Source organism: Microtus ochrogaster, chromosome 18, assembly GCF_000317375.1.
Source record: "Microtus ochrogaster isolate Prairie Vole_2 chromosome 18, MicOch1.0, whole genome shotgun sequence".
Lineage (NCBI taxonomy): Eukaryota > Metazoa > Chordata > Mammalia > Rodentia > Cricetidae > Microtus > Microtus ochrogaster.
Genome location: NC_022020.1, coordinates 26,429,034 through 26,442,109, shown reverse-complemented (window position 1 = coordinate 26,442,109; position 13,076 = coordinate 26,429,034). Strand labels below are relative to the sequence as shown.

General features: G+C 48.8%; 1 long non-coding RNA gene across 2 annotated transcripts in view; it reads right to left on the bottom strand.

Annotated features, from left to right (window-relative positions):
- The window catches only part of LOC113457087, a 46,805-nt gene that overhangs the window by 16,597 nt on the left and 17,132 nt on the right, over nt 1-13,076 (bottom strand). Inside the window, exons 4-5 of one of the 2 annotated variants that reach the window (XR_003377721.1) lie at nt 7,962-8,060; nt 7,745-7,874 (exon numbers count right to left, since the gene is read on the bottom strand). This is a non-coding gene — a long non-coding RNA (uncharacterized LOC113457087). The remainder of the gene's footprint in view (nt 1-7,744; nt 7,875-7,961; nt 8,061-13,076) is intronic. The other variant, XR_003377722.1, reaches the window with a different exon arrangement.

Genomic DNA, 13,076 nt, shown 5'->3' with positions numbered 1-13,076 from the left:
CACACACACACACCTCTGTTCTCTTTCTGTCCTTCTTTACCTCCCTCCCTTCTGTCTCCCAGCAACCGCAGATTGACTTCTCACCCCTTCAGTACAGCCTCCAGGCCAGGTATCATCCTTGCATCTCTAGCCCAGTCTGTATGCTCCTCACCCTGCAGGCCTTACACTCAACCCTGGGGCACCAGAATGACTGAAAGTACAGCCACAGGCACAAACACTTTCTTCTTTTCCTAGTGGCAATCAGCTGGGGCTAGGAGTGTCTTGTTCTTAGACAGAGGCCAGAACTGGGGCCAAGAGGCTAAATGGGACCTTTGGGCCACCAAGATTGTCCCTTAGGGCCTTGACACATGTCTCCAAGGAACAAGGGAGACTGGCTGGCTGGAGAAGAGTTGATGAATCTGGCTGAATCTGAGGATGATGTCACAATACTTTCTGCCTGCAAAGCTGCTATTTTGGCGCTCGAGACAGGTTGTGTCTAAAGGGAAATTGTGACAGCAGCAAAATCACCTTGCAGCTCACCCTCCCATTCCCAGAAGAGTGGCTTCAGCCTTTGCAGCACCATTAGATTGGATTCTCGTCAGGTCCTTTGTGACTGCCAGCTGTGGTGGTCAGATAGGCCTCTGACCTTTGGGGAGAGGCCACCCACTGAATAGCTAATTCAAATGGTCTCACAATTGTCTTTGCATTCCCTGGCCTCAGAGGTGACTGAGGGAAGTGACTCAGCTGGCCAGAAGTCACCACAAGGTAACTCAAAGCATATGAGCTCTCAGAGGACCTTTACCCACAGGACAGTAAATCTAGAAGCCTGACTTTGGCCTTCTAGGCTCCTCTGCCAAACCTAACCTAAAATCTCTAGTAGACCTTCTATGCCTTGGGTTAGGAAGACACCCTGTAAACATGTATGCAGTTAGTGAATGGACAGAGATCTTCATGGAGTTCTGCTCCTTGTTTTGTGCCTCTCCCCTCCCCATAGCTATCATAGGTCATCTAGGACCAGAACCACAGACTGACTGTCTTTGAAGCCCTCACAGCTCCTTACCCAGAGCTCTCCTCAAAATAATGTTAAACTAGAGTGAACACAGAGTCCTATGGTTTATGAGGTGTTTTAATATTAACTGTCTAATTTAATTCTACAATAATGCTGGGGGGATACATATTATCCTGTTTTATAGCAAGAGAATTCAAGGTTCATAGAGGTGAAGTCACTTGTCCCAAATCACACACGGAGCAAATAACAAATCTAGGCAATCTACCCAAGTTCTCTCAATCCAGACCCTAAATCTTTCCAGTGTTGCTATTCATTATATAAGCCTTAAGCGTCTTCTTCACGCCAGATTCTCAGTTTTCTTCATGGCCACTTAAAGCCAGATAATACTACACTCTTGCATGCTTTCTTTCTGTAGTGTTTTTGGCTTCACCCTGTAGCCCAGGCAAGGCTGAAACTCATTGCAGCCTCCCTGGCTTGACTGCTAAGAGCTGGGATGGTCAGTGTGAGTCTCTATGCTCTGCTTGACAGGCTTTTCTCTATAGATTGGGAGCTAGAGGTGCAATTATTAGCTGAAGACAGTACAGTAAACAAGAGACAGAGGTAGGACGGGAAATAAGAGATGGAAGTAGATTTAATATAGATCTCTTGATCAAATCATTGGTCTTTCCCACTACAACATAAAACCCTTTGCAGGGATGTTCAGAAAAGGCTTGATAAATGCCAAGCCCTTTCCCATTTAATCTTTGTAAAATTCACTTCCTTCTTAGAAATGAAGGAATCAAAACTTTGAAAAGTCTAATGCCCGATGCCTCACTGAGATTTGAACTCCTGTCTCAGGCTGCAGAACAGCAGCTTGGCTGTTCTAGCTTACTGATGCTCTCAGAAACACTCATGCATCCAGCAACCAGTTTACCAACTGGGTGTCTAGCCAGTGTTCGGGCAGATCTCATGGCACAGCAGGAAGAGAAGCTGTAATTGATGGGCTTCCAGAGCAGTGGCTGGCCCCTGGTCCACACTGACTCTGCCAAGCCCTCTGGACCTAATTGTTTCTGCTCCACTTTCTGACCGGTCATTCATGCCAACGGATCCTCATATAATCACGTGACATTATCTTCCCCATTTGAAGCATATGGAGACCAGAGAGATCAGCAAGTTGTCCCTGGACACACAGCCTGACAGCGTATCAAAGAACTATCCGCATAAGGGCCCTGCTGCTTTAGTGTTTGTGTGTGTGTGTGTGTGTGTGTGTGTGTGTGTGTGTGTGTGTGTGTGTGATCATCTCTCAGGCTGTTTGGGAAGAGAACTGTCACTAGGCTGTCACTAAGGAACACTGCAGCTGCCAGAGGGCCCCAGTAGTCAGGAGAGACATGTAAATACAGGGTAAACTGCTGGGAGACAATTTGAACTGGTAGTCACTGAAGAAGTGGATGGGACAGCAACCGACTTAGGGAACACCCCAGGGCTTGGAGCCTTCATTTTCATTTCCATCCAGCTAAAGACTTCCCACCCTTCCTCTGGAAAACAACACCACGGCCACCCCCGCCCCCCCAACAAAGAATAGCTGTAGCACTACTCGGCTCAGGACTCGCCCTGATTGCTTCCCACATTGATGGATGAATGTGGTTCCACAAATTGGAAAAATAACCAGGGTGCAGCTCCCAGACCCTGCTGCCTATGGGTGGAGGGGGCTCTTCTGGGTTAACCCAAGACCTGGGAGGAATCAGTCCTCTGCATACCAACCCAAAGAGGCAGCGGGAGAGGCTCCCAGCCTGGTGGGGGTGGATTTCGATTTCCTACAGGGTTTCTCTGTGTCACCTCTCATCACCATAATATTTACATCAAATGCAAAAGGCCTCCTCGGAATAGAACCCTGAGGTTGTAAATGCCAACTCTAGTATGGTGAGTTCCTTTCTGTGGGCTTTGGAGAAAGCCCTGTGTTCTACGCCTCTGAGTCTCAGGAAAGTTCTAGCTCTTGTCTGAGTGCGTGGGACCGGGGGGGGGGGGGCAGGAAACAGTCACTGAGGCCCACAACCTTCAGGAGTTTCTGAAGACTGCAATGCACGGTGTCCTCAGCTGATGGACTTCATGGTCCATCATACTTCTCTGGTCATGTGACACTGTTGTCACTCTGTGTCTGTGACCAGATGTCCTTCGAGAAGCACACTGGTTGTTGGAGTAGTAGGCTGTCGTCCCCTCATGCAGCAATGATTTCATCTTAAGTTGATGGTGTTTGCAAAGGCTCAGCTTCTAAACAAGGTAGTGTTCACAGGTGTTAGGAGTCACATGAACACATTCTTGGGGTGGGGGAAGTGGTTCAATCCCCAACGGACTCCAAGTCCTGGCCAGTTTTTCCTTTCTTCACTAGCCCTTTCCTGATCTGTCTCCCTAGATTGCCTGAGCTGTGACTCTGCAGTGTACTCGCGAATCACGGTACTTCATCTGCTCTAACTTGCTGGAGGCCATTAATTTCTAGATAGGGTTTTGATATGTGGCGTAGGCTAGCCTTAGATTCATGAGCCTCCTTACTTTAGCGTCGTAGGGATGGGATTACAGGTGCAAGCTGCCACATGTGTTGTTACTATTCCTCTAATGGTCTCTTTCCTCGCTCTGGGCTTGGACAGCCTGCACCATACTCAATTTCTCCTTAATATCTGGTGTATCACATTACATAGGAACATGGTTCATGTATGTGTGCCATTCTGATGCACAGGGACACCTGCATCCTATGTACATGTCAGACATATATATCATACACATACATGGACACAAGTAAATTTATACGCATGTGCATGCCAGTTCTTAAATGCAGTCTAGAGGGTTCCAAGTAACCAATCAGTGTTGGCTGACTTCCAAGAAAGCACAGCCTTCACCAAGTGCTGTGGGAGAGGCAAGGAGGGGTCACCTGTGATCTCCTGCCCTCGAGAGGCTAATGAGCTACCTGGAAAAACGAGACTAATACATGACAATAGATCTTCAGAGTCCAGTTCTATGGTGTAAGCCACAAGGGCGGGAGACTGGAGCTCTCGCTGGCTGGGGCAGTCAGGGGATGCCCCAAGGAGTCAGAGAATAACATCCACCTTCCCGCCAGCCTCAGGCTGTGGGGACGAATGCAGAGCTCCAGTACCTTCTAGAAGGGTAGGGTTTAAGCCCTATGATTGGTCCCATGAGCTGGCTGGCCCCTGGACCTTTAGATTGCTGTTCTTTGACCTTTCCCAAGGAGTGATAGGTGATAGGCTGGCAAAAAGTCTTTGTGATACCTCTGCTGGCAAAGCCTCCCCTGCCAGCTTCCAATGACAAAGAAATGGCTAACGGATGGGAAGAAAACTCCATAGATCCTTCCCACCCTCTGTGCTCTGACATCATAACATCCCTTAAGATGGTTTCCAAGGACTCTAGCTCCCTGCTTTCAGAACCCCAGCAGTAGCGCTGTTCAGCTGAAGCAATGGGGACATTTGGGGTGTCCTAAGAATCATGCCCATGAAGTATTGTACAATCTTGGGAGCTCTGAAGCTGGATAGATTCCCACTCAAACCTTAGTCCTTTTCTTGCTGTGTTTTCTTGACTAAGTACTTAACCCCTCTGAGCGTCTACTTCCTCAGCTGCAGTAACTGTAGTACTGTCCACAAAGCTCCCGGACTGCAGTAATTGCAGTACTGTCCACAAGGCTCCCAGACTTCAGTGATTCTATTCAGCAAATAGAAGCTGTACATGACTGTCTAAATTCTCCGACTACAACTGCGTTCATATGTCTAGCTGAAGTACAGCCAGAGCCCAGGATACCTACTCTCGACCCAAGCAGAAAAACCTCTTCTGCACACGAGCCACTCAGTGTGCAACAGCCTAAAGCCCTTTCTCGGCCACAAAGCACAGCAGTGACCCCAAATCTCCCTGTGAGAAGTTTGCTCCTCGGTGATGTTTGCTGACGGAACATAAGGACGGGAAGGGGGAATGGGCAAACCTACCATAGTTAAGACTGACTTGTCTCATGGGCTGGGTAGCGCTGTAGCTCTATGGATAGAGTGTTTGGCTAGCATGCAGAAGGCCCTGGCTGTGCTCCAGAGCAGCACATAAACTGGAAGTGGTGGTGCAAGCCTGTTGTGGAAGCAAGAGGATCAGAAGTTCAAGGTTATCGCTGGTTATGTACTGAGTTTGAGGTCAGTCTGGGCTACGTGAGACCTTGTCTCCAAAACAATGCAAAACAGTCACCAGTCTTATGGACACTGGACTTCATTGGTTGGCTAGCAGGTGGCCAACGTGACAAGCACCATTTGCTTACCCACCTCAGGTTTTGGGGAGGGAGCAAGCTTTTTTGTTTGGTTTTGTTAGAAATAGTCATCTGAGCTGGGTGTGGTGGTGCACGCCTTTAATCCCAGGGCGCAGGAAGAAGAGGCAGGCAGATTTCTGTGATCTTGAGGCCAGCCTGGTCTATATATAGAGTGAGTTCCAGAACATCTAGAGTCACTTAGTGAGACTCTGTCCCAAGAAAAAAGAAAAGAAAAAGCAGTAGCCATTTGTCCTCTAGGCTGAGGTATTGTCCTGAAGGGTCTGGGGAGGCTGTGACTGGGACAGGAAGCCAGCGTGAGTGAGCCCTCTATCACTCTTCGTGTCCTCTCTAACCTTGAAACTGTCCATTTCCTCAAACTGGAAGCCTTGGGAGTTTTGAGAAATCCCTGAGAAGAGAGTGAAGTGCATAAGAAAGAGAAAAGAGTTTGGGCCAGAAACGGACCAAGCCTGACGATTTCCAGCTGCAGGGACCTTCTTGTCCCTGTCCCTACATGTGCTTCTTGCAAAGATTTTTCTAGAACTGAATGTGATGGGGTGCAACACTAATCCCAGAACTTTGGAGGCAGAGGCAAGAGTATTGACAGTTCAAAAGCAGACTGGACTACATGGTGAGAGCCTGTCTCAAGAAAGAGAGAGAAAGGGGTTGGAGTTGGCTCTGTTCACAAAGCAATAGCCTCTCAAGTGTCAAGGCCCACGTTTGATCCCCGGCGTCCATGAACAAATGCGGCGGCACACATTTGGAATTGCAGCACCACTGGGGAGGTAGAAACAGACTAATCTCTGGACTCCATTAGCTGCCCACCCAACCTTCTCAGTGAGGTCCAGGATAATGAGAGACTCTGTCTCAGTGGGTGAATGGCATTCTTTAAGATGACCCCAGGGTTGTCCCTTGCCCTCCACACACACACAGGCAAACAGACACATGTACACACAGACACACACTCACAGACACACACGCACATGTATGCGTGCGCGCACACACACACACAGAGACACACATACACATCCCTGGAAAGGAGAGGACAGAGAGGAGGACCACCCGTAGGGAGAAGGATAGGACAAGCCTGGGGCTGGCAAGGTCAGGTGTTTCCCTTGAAGCTTCAGTGACAAGGTTTTGGGAAACTATTCCCTTAGGGCACCTTGGTGACTCACCGAAAAACAGCTCATCAACTACCTAAAACTGAAGCCAGCAGAGAGAAGAGGGATAGACAACGACCAGATCCTGAAAGACTCTCTGTTTCTGCTTGCTTTGCCAGTGAAACAAGGGACCACCTTCCCACAGAGGTCAGAGGGCAATATGATCCAGCTCAGGAAGGGCTGGGAACGGAAGGAGAGAATGACCCTGCTGGCAGGCTTGCCAGCCAGCCAGGTGACCTCCGTGGAGAGCAAAGGGCTAAAAGAAACCACAGGTGGGAAAGAGGGGCAGGTGGCAGGGCAACAGGAAGGGCGTAGAAGGTACAGGAGAGCAGACATGGAACCAAAGCTGGAGACTCAGAAACCCAGAGTCACTCAGCCATGCCCTCCCGGCAGACCAGTGAGAGATGGTAGCTTGGCTCAGACTTCCTAAGCTCTTAAGCTGTTGTATGTTGGCACCTATTCACACGGACCCCAAGCAGACGACCACAGATCCTGAGGACTGGGGACTCCGACATTGACACTCCTTGCACCCACAAGCTTAGCTAGCTGAAGTCCTAGGAGAGCTTTGCTCTAGGGTCTCCTACAACTTAGGGAGCATGGGAACCCTCTTTCTAGCTTCTCTCTCAGGAGCCAGACCCTGGTTCACAGAGAGGCCAACTAGGGCAGCTGGAGGCAGGCCTGCTGTTTTCTCCCCTCTCTCTCTTTTCCTGGCCCCAGGGAGCTGTGCTCTTGAGGCTGCAGGGCCCCGTGGAGCTCCTGTGAAACCCCATTTCCTGTCCTTTCAATGACCAAGTCCCTCCCCTCGGACTCTTTGACTTTCGTCCCATATCGGGGAGTGGGGGAGTGGGGAGCGTTTCTAGGCCAGAACTCCTAGCCACCAGGATCACAGAAGCCTGCTGGCCCTGCAGCTCCAAGCAGGCAGAAACGCTAATTGGCATTAACAGAGACCAGGCCTGCAGCTCACAAAAGATTCCCTCTTCCTGACCAGAGCCTGCCTGGGGCGCAGCCAGCCTGCTGGCTTCTGGTGTCTGCTGGTAAGGGGAGGGGGCGTTGAGGAGGAAGGGGGCAAGAGTGGGGTGACCCACTGCAGCTGCCCTAACCTGAGGCTCTTCTTGCCCAGCAAGAGGCTGGCCTTCTTTCCTGGCCCTCATCACAGCTTCTCTGGTAGTTCTGAGCACATTAAAGACTGTCTCCTCAAAGCCTGCCCTGTATGCTTATTTTAATCTAATCTCACTTGGAACAGAAAGGCCCTGAAATCAAACTGCCTGTGCCTTCCTATGTGTGACCTGCAAGAGAAAAAATTGCTGCCTCTGTCTTTGTAACTGTGCTACCTACCTTGCTGGGGTGCTGGGAAGAAAATGCTGTCCACGGCGGTCTGCCCCTGGCATGCAGCAGGCACCCGTACGCTACAGGCTGTAGCAGCTCCATGCTTGTGACGGCTGCTTCTTGTGCTCCATCCTCTCTGCTATAGAAAGCTCTTGTTCTAAGCAGACTCCTCAGTGAAGTTTGCTGACAGGATATAAGGAAGGGAAGGGGGAAAAGGCAAACTTACCATAGTTTGGGCTGGGTAACACTGTAGCTCCGTCGGTGGAGGTGGAGTGTTTGCTGAGCATGCAGGAGGTCCTGGGTTTGATCCAGAGAGGCACAGAACCTGGAAGGGGTGGTGTAAACCTGTAATTTATGCACTAGGAAGGTGGAAGCAGGAGGGTCGGAAGCTCAAGGTCATCCCTGGATCATCCTGGTCATCCTGGTCATGACCTGGAGCTTGAGGTCAGCATGGGTTACGTGAGACCCTGTCTTAAAAATCAAACAAAGCAATCACCAAACTTTTGAGTAGACAGAAAAGGACGCCCATTTAACAGTCTAACAGACCATTATTGCATAGGCGCTCTCCAACGTCACGTTTTTTCTCTGAGTAAACTGTTTCCCAATTCCTATTGGTTCCCTTTAAGATGTAAGCAATCATCCTTTAGTGTGAATGAGTTATAAGCTTGATTGAGGGGAAAGATATGGTTTGAAAGCCTTTGAGCCTCTACAGGAAGAAGGGGTTTTTGATATGGAAAGCGCCAAAGGAATGCCAATTTTGCAGGAAGCTGGGCCTACAAAAATTGAGTGCAGGGGGCTGCAATTCCCTCAGCAACAGTTCAGATGTGACTAAACCTCATATTCAAGACTGCCTTTCCTTGTCTTGATCCTAGATCCTTTATGCCAAGGAGTATGGGACCAAAACTATCATTGATTATCTACATCACAGGCCTGCACAGAAGGCACTGCTGTGTTTGTTCCTAGCTTCTCTTTCTCTTAGGATAGGAGCCATCCCTAAGCAATCTCAATCCAAAAGTGATTTCATTTGCTGGGGAAATATGAAGACCATCTCTTGCTGGTCTGAGGTTAAACACACAGGGAAATCTAAATGCAATTTTCCTGTTTGAGGAGCAGTTACAATATTTTTAAGCAACTGAAGCGTCAAAATTGCAAATGTGATGTACAGTTAGGCCTCCACCACAGGAACTACAACATCTGCAGTTTACACAACAGCGGGGGCCTCCCGGTGCCCCCCCCCGCCCCCAGCACAAAACCTGCAAGTGTTTAACAAGTGAAGATGCTCTGGGAGACCTGGGCCCGTTTTATTGGTGCTTGGCTTTTGGCTGGGGCCATTTAAAGTAAATGTTACATGGGGAAAAGTAGGAGGAAAGATGTTACGCCAAGTGTCAGAGCCATAACACATTTTTAATGGCTTTATTTATCAACACTTACTGGCGTTTGCAGCTAACAAACTCTCTAGTCCATCCCCAATGAGTGTTTGCAGTAAATTTAAAGGACTTGTCTTGCCTTTGGCACAGAAAAGATGACCCAACCCGGATCCTTGTGTCATTTCGCAGAGATGATCGCTGGCAGAGACAGACTGAGGATGCAGGCAGAGGGCACAGATACAGATACCACCAACCAGACACACTTTGCCCTCAGCCATTCCCCAGTTGCTATTGTCTAAATGTTTGTTTCCCTCCCGTGGCTGTTCATACGTTGCTATGACAAATGCCCTGACCTAAAGCAACACTGGGGAGGAAGGGTTTTTTTGACTTATAATCTCAAGTTCCAGTCCATCATTTCGGGGGAAGTCAAGTCAGGGATTCACACAGCTGCCACATGGCATATGCAACCAAGAGCAGAGAGAAACGAATGCACCCGTGCTGCCTGCTTGCCATTTTCATTGCACTTTCTCTGCCTTGTATAGTTCAGGACCTCCTGCCCACGGAATGGTGTCTGCCAAGGGGCTAGGTCCTTCTACACCAATCAACCCCCCACCCCCAACAGACATGACTACCCACCAGCCAAATCTAAACAATTCCTCAATGAATCTTTCTTCCCAGGTGACTCTAGCTTGTGTCAAATCCTAACCAGAACACCTCCAAAATTCATATGCTGAAAATCAAGGGCTAAGAAACTAGATCAGGTGGTAGAGTGCTTGCCCAGCGTGCACAAAGACCCAGGTTCAATCCTTAGCACTACCAGGGAGGTAGAGACGGGGGTGGAGCAGAAGTTCCAGGTAATTCTCAACTACAGAGGGAGTTCCATGCCAATCTGGGCTACATGAGACCTTGTCTCAAAAACAAAGCAAACAAACAACATTAATGACAACAAAAATCTATGCAGTAGCATCTAGAGGTGGGATTTTTTTTTTTTCTGGTTTTTCGAGATAGGGTTTCTCTGTAGCTTTGGAGCCTGTCCTGGAACTAGCTCTCAAACTCACAGAGATCTGTCTGTCTCTGCCTCCCTAGTGCTGGGATAAAAAGCAGTGCCACACCGCCTGACTAGAGGTGGGGGGTCTTTGGGGGTAATTAGATCACAAGGGTTCAGCCCTCTTGAATGGGAGTGGTGCCTCTTAAAAGAGGCTCCCGAGAGCTTCTTTGCCCTTCTTCTGTGTGAGGACAGTGAAAAGATGTATTTAAGAACCATGAACACAGACCCTGGCAAAAGGGATATAATGGAGGTACTGAATTTATCAACATCTTAATCTCGCTCTTGCCATTTTGCAGTATCATGAAGAATCTATTTTGTTGTGTTTAGCCTCTTGGGTTGTGGTTATGGTTTTGTTATAGCAACCCAAACACACCAACACACTAGCAGCTTCCTTCGTTCCCTTTAGACCTCACAAAACCCACTCGTGGCAGAGGTGCAGGCACGGCTCTGAAGACCCTGGCACCACACAGGGCTCTGCCCACCACAGCCCCCATCTCCATCACTCACAGACACCTAGCAGAAGATGCACCGGCCTGAGGCCTCCTCTGGTGCCTAGTGAGAGGAAAAAGCCAAGTTGAGACAATCAGAAGTTAGACATTCTCTTCAGAGATCTCATCACACAAACATAGGGGAATGAGATCCTTAAAGGGGCTTTGCTGCCCCATGGGCAAGCCCCTTTTTCCTGGTGATGGCACCCCAGTAATGCGTAGGAATAGTTTTTTCACCTCTTTCAGTACTGGATTCTGACTTAGGGTTCTAATCCAAGGCCAGTCAGTTGATATTTGTTGTTGTTGTTGTTTTGTTTGTTTGTTTGTTTGATACAATCTTCATTGTAGACCAGGCAGGCTGTGAACCTGCAAGCTCACGCTAGCCTCCTGACCTGGGATTGTAGTTCTGTACCACTAGACTGGACTCAGTTGGCAGATTTTACCCCTGGACCGCCATGCTGGGCTCGGCAGGGGGACTAAACTGACTCTTTCCAGTTGAGTTACTGTAAGGAAGACCCACACAGCAGCACTTTAGGCAAGATAAAGTTGATTTTTTTCTCCCAGGAGTTTGTGGTAGCTCTGCCCTACACAAGTCTGAGGAGCTCAGGTGCTTTGTGGCTCACTTCATCCGTGGATGAACTCACCTTGTTCAGCCACACTGCAGCCGGAGAGACGCAGGAAAGAGAAACACAAGAGTGGGCGTGTCCACTAGCCAGGACTTCCGCCTATACCATACCTAGCTGCAGATAGGGGCCATAGCACCAATGAAAATGTTTGGCCCCCATGAAAGAAGAGGGAAAGGGTGACTGGGAGCCAGGCCATCAGGTGAGATGACAGAGTTTGCTCAACAAGGGCATTCACACTGTGGGAAGAGGGGACGAGACAGCAGAGAATCACTGAGATTCACAGAGTGAATCGCACTGACAGCCAGCTTTATCTGCGGCTCTTTCTGTGTGGGCCAGAACTGTTGTGTTCTGGCTTGAATGTGAGAAGCTTCCTAAAAGCCTCTCAAAGCTTGTGTCAAGCTGGTGGGGCTGTTTGGAGAGGGAGTGGGACGTTTAAGGGGTAGAGCCTCACCAGAAGAAGTGGGTCACAGGGACAGGCCTTGAGGTTTTATAGCCAGCCCAACTTTCTGTCCTGTCTGTTTTCTGATCCACCTTGTTGTGAGCAAGTAGCCTCAAGGTCCTGCTGTCACAGCCAAAATGAGATGAACTGTCCTTTCAAACCATGAGCGAAACAAACCCTTCCTCCATTAAGTTGCTTCCTATCAGGTGTTTGGTGACAGCACTGAGAAATACAAAGGGCTTGTCTTCTTTCTTTACATAGGTGTGATTTGGACTTCTGGTGCCTGAACTAAAGAGTTCTGCTGAATTCATAGCATAGGCCATCAGATAAATGGCTATAAGAAAGAAGAGGAGCCAGAGAAAGGTCACAGTGGGTAATGTGCTTCCCTGGCAACCATGAGGACTGGTGTTTGGATCCACCTATAAAGACAAAGGGCACAGCAGACAACTGTAATCCCAACATTAGAGGTGGAATCCTTGGGTCAAGTTGGTTAGCCAGGCGAACTGAAAGAGCAAGCTCTGGGCTTAGCTTAGAAACCCTGCCTCAGGTCTAGGGAGCTGGTTCAGTAGCTAGTGCACTTACTGCTTTTGCAGAGGACTGGAACTGGGTCCCAACACCCACGTCAAATGGCTCACAGCTGTCACATCCAATACCTTTTGACTTCCAAGGGCACCACACACACATGGTATACATACACACATGCAGGCAGGCATATACACATACATTTAAAAAATTAAAGAGAAATTTCCCTCAATATACAGCATGAAAAGCAGTTGAGGAAAACCCTTGACATTAACCTCAGAGACACACACAAGCAGACATGCACATACATACTCATGCATACCACATACATATACACATGCAAAAAGGGGGAAATGGGGGCAAAAATACCATAAAGAGGAAGACAGGGTTATGGGGAAATGGCAAACTGAGGAACTAGCAAGCAGAAAAGCAGAATCCTCAGACAGAAATGTGCCCAGAGTCAGTGGGTGGCGATGGGGAGGAAGCAAAGGCACAAGGAAGCTGAGTGACCCGAGCTGCTGCTTCTGCCTACAAAGGTCCTTCCTCCAAGCCATTCTGAGGTTCTAAATGACATCTCATGCAGTGACAGTCTAAAGGAAAATGGATCACTATTCAAAACATTCCCTGTCCCTCCTTTGGTGTCCTCTCTAAACGTGGGTGGAATATTGCTCCCCTGGTGTCAGACTTGGCCATGTGTTAAGTTTTAGCCAATAAAATGGAAGGAAATCATTAAGAACCTCTGTTGGCCAGCCATGGTGGCATAAATGTTTAATCCCAGTACTCTGAAGGCGGAAGAAGATAGATCTCTGTGAGTTCATAGCTAGCCTGGTCTACATAGCAAGCTCCAGCCC